The sequence below is a fragment of the Crassostrea angulata genome, chromosome 3 (genome assembly GCF_025612915.1).
Source record: "Crassostrea angulata isolate pt1a10 chromosome 3, ASM2561291v2, whole genome shotgun sequence".
NCBI lineage: Eukaryota > Metazoa > Mollusca > Bivalvia > Ostreida > Ostreidae > Magallana > Magallana angulata.
The window spans coordinates 16,872,560-16,881,192 of NC_069113.1; the positions used below are offsets into that span (position 1 = coordinate 16,872,560).

The following is an 8,633-nucleotide window of genomic DNA, read 5'->3' on the forward strand; positions in this document are numbered from 1 at the left end:
GCTTCATTACGGGTATATGGGAGGCATTTTAACTGTGGTGATGGTCTGCCCGGAGTCACAGTTAGATTATTCTACCAAAGCAGATTGTAGTGAAATTAAAAGCATTATGATAGGCTTAAAGCTTGGTTATGTTAATGTCAACAATACGGTGTGTCGATGTATCTATTTCGTAAATGTCCTATATCATATGCAATGTCAACCCGTGCACGGGTCAAAGTCTAGTATATATAAAAATACTATATTTAAGAAACATTTACACATTCTTTGCAAGTTTACAGGTGTATATATTCACAATTATGTGATAAGAAAAATAATATTTCAAGTAACTTTCAGCATAAAAATTGCAATATATACAGTATTCCCTTCCTCCAATTTTAAAACATCATGATAAAATTTCAGAATGTCTGCTTTTGGCTTCGATATCACTTTCTTCCACTCTGCATAGATTTTTCGTTGTTTATTTTTTCCAAGTACTGGGTTCATGCCCTGTGCCTTGGTATTACAGCCATTTCGTAGGCACCTCTTAGCAGAATAGGATGGAAATGCCCTCACCATATCATGATTTCTAAAGATAAAAATAAAAAAAGTCAATGAGTTATTTTTTGTTTAATTTACAAAATGGCTGAAATTATCTTTTCCAGTTTGTCAATGCACCTACAAACATTTCTCCACTTCTCCTCATCAGGCACCCCATTTTGGATCCACATCTTCGTTTTCCTGTTTTTGGCCTTTAATATAAAATCACCCCCTCACGTGCACCCTTGGCATCACTGCCAGAAACTCTGTAAGACTCCTCAATAAACCCACGTACTTTACCTGGGCACTGAATTCAAACAAATGTGTCCCTCATATATGTCTCCATATAAAATGGCATGTTAAGGCCAAAGAGTAATGATGAAAACTGTTTTAGACACATTAATTGCTGTGGAATTGTTGCGCCGGAGAACTATAAGGAGAACGTCCCATAGCAGCCGAAATATGGCTTTTGTCATACCGATCTCATAATGACCCAGTTCTGAAATTGAAATTGTGCATTGTTCTATGACATAACGATATATTTATTTCTTATTGAATAGTGGAGGGAATACTAAATTTCCCGGTTTTATAAAATAATTCAACGAATTTTGCACCAGGCAACATGACAACATCGTTGTACTTTCTACATTTGTCTGTGTCAATGTTTAGAGCATGGTCGTAGTTCTTGATGTGATCCTTAAAATCTGGTTCATCCATGAACTCCATGCCACAATCTGGACAGGTAAACAAGTTCTCTACAAAAAATATATAACGATGTTAATTTTGATTCCGTTTGATTTATATGTTTACACCAATAATAATGTATTTTAATATGCGACGAACCGATGATTCTAGATTCAGGAGTATATGGCAAGCTATCACACTTAACCATCGTCCATTTTCTCTCTCTCCCCCCCCCCCCACCTTCGCCTTTTCCCAAATGTGATCAAGAACCCGAGACCGTATAAATCTAAATAAATTATAAAGTATAAAATATTCATTCAACAACAATGCTTAATTGCCTCCTTAAAATGTGATCAAGAACCCGAGACCGTATATATCTAAAAAAAATTATCAAGTATAAAATATTCATTCAATAACAATGCACAATTGCCTCTTTAAAATATGTTTAAATAGTTTATTTTTGGGTTTTATTTGAAATTTTAAAATAATAAAAATACATTTAGTCGTTGCTTGTAAAAAAGAATAGGTCTTAGTTAAAGGATATATTACCTAAAGCGTATGTTAATGACGACAACTGATCGCTCGTTAGTTCATTACTGAATACTGCCTGCAGGAATTCTTCAAAGTACTCCATAATACTAACTTTTTCTTCCTCGCTGCCTCCTCAGTCTCATCTTCGTGCTAAAGACACTGCTCAGCAAATTTGACGCATAGGTTTCACAAAAAGGTATAATGAGGGAATATGAATTCCTTTTTCATCAAAAAGTTAATTGTACTTTAACTCTGATTTTCATGTCAGATAGTCTCTGTCAATGTTGAGCAATATAGATGCTGTTTGCAACAACACCTCCGTTTACGGGGCATATCTACAGGAAAAAAATATTAGATAAGAATTTATTTCAGAGAAATTAAAATGTGTAATTTATTAGGTATTCAATCTAATGTGTTCATCTTATAACCAGAAACAAGGGCACCGCGGTGCGGAACATCCCCTCGCAAAATGAAAATACTGTGCAGGGAAATGCATTATTCAGAATAAAACATGTAATTGAAGAGACCAATTATTTAACTTGTTAAAAACCATTTGAATTAAAATATTTCTTTTATTCCTATCCACATGCACGCTCTGTGTGTATCCCTGGAGGGGTGGGTGCATTGCGTGGTTGTACAATTGCTCCCATTACTATGGTAAACACACCACAAACGTGTTAAACTTTAGTAATATAGTTTATTAATTCTATTTATCCAGGGACATACATTACGCATGTAGACAATTAGTGCAGGCAAATTAAAGTTTCATATTTAAAAGGAAACGTAGCTAAGATCTGGCGATTTATAGTCTGCTCTATGAGAAAATTCGAGTTAATGTCATCATTCTAACCCCTTTATTTTAAAAAGAGTAACATATCTTCAGCTATTAACGTGTCATTTAAATGAATTCCCAGTTAACCATGTCGACGATATTTGTCAAAGTCTCCTCTGAATTATAAAGCTGTTCTTCTCTAAGTAAATTGCTTAATATAGCCCGGCTCAACCGGCTGCTTGTTTCGATTAAATTAGGGTGAACCTTATTTCCTGCTTGCTTCAGTTTTTCCCTTTAGAGATCCTTTGAACATCCAATTTCTCAAAAATGTTTGCTTCTTACCTTTAACATGGCTTACATCCAACAAAATATCAAGTTGTTGATTTAAAATATTTACTTTCACGAACCGGAAGTCGTACATAAAATTTCTTAATGTTGTAATCTTAATGATATCTTAAAAATATATGACGGAATTCCTTGAAAATAAATAGGGTTTGTCCTTTAAATATGCTTATGAGGTGTACGAAGTTTGATACACATGCATGCGAGGGTTTTCTTTAAATTTTGCTAAGAAGGCTGAAATTGACACACACACATGCATACATACACACACACGCACAACAGCGATGCTATATCCCCCTCGCAAAAAGTTACGCGAGGGGATGATAACTTTATAACAACAATAAATATAGCTGACCAGAATGCATCAGAATCAAAATCACTGGGTACTGTCTAATATCTACAAACTTGCGCATAATATTATCTTGATGAATTACATTTTTGAATTTACAGATAAATTGCAGAAAGCATGCTCATTGGGATTTAATGACTTTGTCAATATGTTAACTGAAATTAACACTAATAGAAAATATTTTTCATTTTTCATATTTAAATACGTAATGTAATAAAATGTTGCATGTACGTTAACCTTAATCACTTTTTATTCATTCGTGACATATATTTTTAAACGTTTGTACAGCTTTCCAACAATATTTCCGTAAATGTTTCAATATATTAATTCAAAAGCACAGATACATCAATTTTATTAAAATTCTTTAATAATTCTCTTTTTGGCGCACAATACATTCTATATGAAAATATGACCTATTTTATAAAACACTCTCTAATTGGACAGTTAGTGATCACATGATCATGCAAGGGTTTCAATATGGCTAACTGAAGTCAAGTTTTCAGCAGGTAAGCGTAATTATAGCTTAAGTTTAAATAGCTTAAACAAAAAAAGTGTAGTCGTAAACATAAAATATACTTACTTTTCACCTTATGTAATGGTACTTCCGCATCAGTTGAGGCTTTGAGGGCCATATTTTCGGCTGACTTTTTATATACTTGGGTCCCTGTGAGCAATCAAGTCCCCTCGCAAAGAAGAGTATTTTGGAAATTCTCGTGCAGAATATACCGTCAATTTTTGTGTAGCCTGTTTAGGTTATCTATATATAACTCGTTTGGGTCATAATAACCCGTTTTGTATATTCTTTCCCATTTGGGCGATTGGTTCCAATCTGTTAAATTGTTGAGACTTTGACCCCTCGACGATTCTTGGGCCTCACAAGGGGTTTAGAATTTAGTGTCTTTACATGTACATCCCATGTATAAACAACTGTTTAAGGTAACTCCGTACCTATAAAATCATGGGTTCAAAGTTAAAAACTTCACTTTTTTAAAACTCATAGGACTTGAATTTCATCAATAAATAATTAAAATATATATGTATCCATACTATTTAAGATGTAAGGTAATAAAAAACAAAGGCTGAAATTATCATCTAAAAATCACACTTTTTTTTGTTTAAAAATTAAATATAAGTGGATGGATACTTGTTTGTCTATTTAAATTTTATTACTTACTATGCCAGAAAACTAAAATTAATTAGAAAAAAAATGAAAAAACTGTTTACATTAGAAAAATTATAGCATTTAGATATATCACTTAGAGAAAAGTAGAACAGAGTTATTTCTCCTTGTCATTATTGAATTATGTCGAATATAAGGATGAGAAACACTTATTAAATATCTCCAAGTGTACAATGATTTGAGTTTTTGATGTGCACCTATGATAACATAGAAATTACAAATCTACATGCAAGAATTTTAATGAATTCATGGTTTATGTAAAATGTATGACGTCATAGGAGGATGGATTTACTTTAAGAGATTGTTTTTGAGAAATGCAATGCTCAACATGTGATATGACTATAAAACCATCCTGTTAGAAAAGTGACTAGAATATCAAGGGAGAAATTTTTATTTATAAAGGATCTACATGTATAATACTACATTGTCCGGATAGTTTGTATTTATTATGACTCCATTCATCTGATTTTATCATACCTGTTGTTCCTCAGGTGAGCGATGTGGCCCATGGTCATGTTATTCTGATATTATTTGATATACGACTATTGGTACAGAAATTCAAATTAATAATATTGATATTGAAGAAAATGTCAGCCAGACGTATTTGCGGTGAACGAAGAATTTTGATCCGAGTTGAAAATTGATCCGGGGGTCATTTCAACGTTGAATTTTGAAACCAAAAGTGTTGAGTATTGACCCGCATCGTCGACTTTTGATCACGAAACCGGTTCAAAATTAAACAGCAAATACTTACACTTTAACTTATTTATATTTATAACTTTGATTCATTTGACCACCAGTCTAGTTTCTTTTTCATATTTATTCTTTAGATTTAAATTTTTACATGGTTGAACAGTCGGACAAAAATTATAACTTTTCAATGATTTTTCGAATTAACACAGCAACCTTAGAAATATGTTTCATAGTGAACTTTTCGCGTATAACTGCTGTTTTGTGTGATATCTATATTTTCAATCAAAATATGTTTTTGATAAGAATATAGGTATATATGGTTACACTATAAACTATTCAGTTCAGTGAAACATTTTTAAACTAGTATTTGCTTAGTATGTGTACAAATATAAATCAAATTACTGAAGAACTGATGGGAGTTGATTTTGTCGATGTTTATTTCTTTGAAAATCAATTATCTGTTTTTTTGCATGACAAGTACATGTAGTTTCTAATTTGAATTGGGCACATTTTTGAAATATGAATTTTTTGACTTTTCCGACAAGAATGTCGAGAAACCCCCATATGAATAATGTTAAATAATATTTAAAGATAAAAATAATTCAATCAAACTATGTATCAGTGATAGAAATATTTCTCGAAAATTGTATGGATCCAAGCAATATTGAACTCTTGTCTCGTTCAACCAAACGCTCGGCTGACACCGTAAATCTCCTACAAGGATTTAGCCGACAGCCAAGCGTCGAGTTGAACGAGACTATATTGTGAACTCTGGCGTAGGAATACATACGACTACAAAAATATTTAAATTGTTCGTACCATTTAAAATCTGACTATTTTCAAGGTATTTATAAATAAGATTCCTTGGAAAACAATGCTTTAGCATACATTACATCGAATTTATCAGTTATTTTCAAGAACTAAGTCTTGTCAGCAGCAATGATTTGTGCTAAGGTCCAAACACTGTTTCACTTTCGGTTTGTCTGAGTAACTGCATTAAAATCAATAATTCCCGATAATAAAATAAATCAAAGGCCGGAACGGCCACAAAGGCGTCGAGCTGACATTTTCTTTTATATAGATTGATAAAATGAAATGATAATCAATAGTTTGAATTTTTGTACTAATAGTCGTATATCAAATAATACATATTAGAATAGAAAAAGTAAATGAATTATGTTTTGCGTTCTTTAAAAACAAAAATCACTATATTTCCATATAAAATAGGTTGTGATGCGTTTATAATACAATAACTCATCATAGTTACAACAAGAGGCCCATGGGCCACATCGCTCACCTGAGGAACATTAGGTATGATAAAGTCAGCTTAATGGAGTCATAATACAAACAATCTGGACAATGTACAATAATACATGTAGATCCTGTATAAATAAAATCCATTTTTCCCCCTAGGAACTCGGATAGCCGATTGCTGCTAATACTTACAAGAGCAGACTTTAATCACCGCTCCTGCACATATATAGGGACTAAACGTTACGCAAGCAGGGATGACCGCACACCCACGCAACTCAACAGGTACCAACGTTAACGCAAGCAGGGATGACCGCACACTTGCGCCAACAGCTCAACCTAACGCAAGCAGGGAGTGCCGCACACTTGCGCTAGAAAGGGCAGAACACCAGCAGGGATGACCACACACTAGTGCTCCACCGCAACCACCACCAATACAAGCAGGTATGCCCGCACACTTGTATTAATGCGATACAGGGCAGGGATGACCACACACTCTGTATCGTAGGTTAGAAAACACGGAGATCATATAGAGCAGGAATGTCCACACACTCAATCTATCCGTACCTGTTCAAATTTAACCCCAAAAACAGTCGCTCGTCGTAATGCAATAGACACTGTCCCTATATATGTGCCGGCCTAAAATAATTCATAGTATCTAAAAATTGGAAATCAAAAATAAACAAACTTATCCGGCCTAACCCAAAACTACTTATGCAGAACAACTTATATACATTGAATATTTATTATTGTATAAAAATAATCGTCACAATAATTGGTTAACAGTGGATGCATTAATTAAAATAATCAAGAATCAATAAATCAAGGGTAATAACTCAATACAGTAATACAAAAAGATTCTAATTAAAAATAGCTGCCTGCTTCAATTTTATAGTCATATCACATGTTGGGAATGCAGTTCTCAAAAAGATCCTTTACAATTGTTTATATATGGGATATTTAGCTACATCAAACTCTGAACCTTTTTGTGAGGCCGAAGAATTGTCCTGGAGCCAAAGTCTTAACAATTATAAAAGAATCATCTTGCTGATTAGTTTCTGAGAAGAAGATTTTTTAAAGATTTACTCTATATATTCCTATTTAAAACTTCAACACCCACCCCCCAATGTGGCCTCACCCTACCCCCAGGGATCATGATTTTCACAACTTTGAATCTACACTACCTGAGGATACTTCCACACAAGTTTCAGCTTTCCTGGCTGATTAGTTTCTGAGAAGAAGATTTTTAAAGATTTACTCTATATATTCCTATGTAAAACTTTGACCCCCCATTGTGCCCCACCCTATACCCAGGGGTCATGATTTTCACAACTTTGAATCTACACTGCCTGAGGATGCTTCCACACAAGTTTCAGCTTTCCTGGCTGATTAGTTTCTGAGAAGAAGATTTTTAAAGATTTACTCTATATATCCCTATGTAAAATTTTAACACCCACCCCCCAATGTGGCCTCACCCTACCCCAGGGATAATGATTTTCACAACATTGAATTTACACTACCTGAGGATGCTTCCACACAAGTTTCAGCTTTCCTGGCTGATTAGTTTCTGAGAAGAAGATTTTTAAAGATTTACTCTATATTTTCCTATGTAACACTTCGACCCCCCCATTGTGGCCCCACCCTATACCCAGGGGTCATGATTTTCACAACTTTGAATCTACACTACCTGAGGATTCTTCCATACAAGTGTCAGCTTTCCTGGCTGATTAGTTTCTGAGAAGAAGATTTTTAAAGATTTACTCTATATATTCCTATGTAAAACTTCGACCCCCCATTGTGGCCCCACCCAATACCCAGGGGTCATGATTTTCACAACTTTGAATCTACACTACCTGAGGATTCTTCCATACAAGTGTCAGCTTTCCTGGCTGATTAGTTTCTGAGAAGAAATTTTTTTAAAGATTAACTCTATATTTTCCTATGTAAAACTTCGACCCCCCATTGTGGCCCCACCCTACCCCCAGGGGTCATGATTTTCACAACTTTGAATCTACACTACCTGAGGATGCTTCCATACAAGTGTCAGCTTTCCTGGCTGATTAGTTTCTGAGAAGAAGATTTTTAAAGATTTACTCTATATTTTCCTATGTAAAACTTCAACCCCCCATTGTGGCCCCACCCAATACCCAGGGGTCATGATTTTCACAACTTTGAATCTACACTACCTGAGGATTCTTCCATACAAGTGTCAGCTTTCCTGGCTGATTAGTTTCTGAGAAGAAGATTTTTAAAGATTTACTCTATATATTCCTATGTAAAACTTCGACCCCCCGTTGTGGCCCCTCCCTACCCCC

The 8,633-nt window shown here is 34.3% G+C and overlaps 1 long non-coding RNA gene across 2 annotated transcripts; it reads right to left on the reverse strand.

The window, feature by feature from the left end:
- Window positions 1-367: 367 nt before the first annotated feature.
- Window positions 368-4,077, reverse strand: LOC128179019 (uncharacterized). 2 transcript variants are annotated; one of them, XR_008243035.1, is made up of 5 exons: window positions 3,775-4,077; window positions 1,750-2,066; window positions 1,131-1,271; window positions 659-1,015; window positions 368-565 (listed from the first exon to the last, which is right to left on the reverse strand). It is a non-coding gene; the product is annotated as an uncharacterized LOC128179019 (long non-coding RNA). The 2 variants fall into 2 exon arrangements; XR_008243034.1 differs by having other exon boundaries at window positions 659-1,271.
- Between the last annotated feature and the right edge of the window lie 4,556 nt (window positions 4,078-8,633).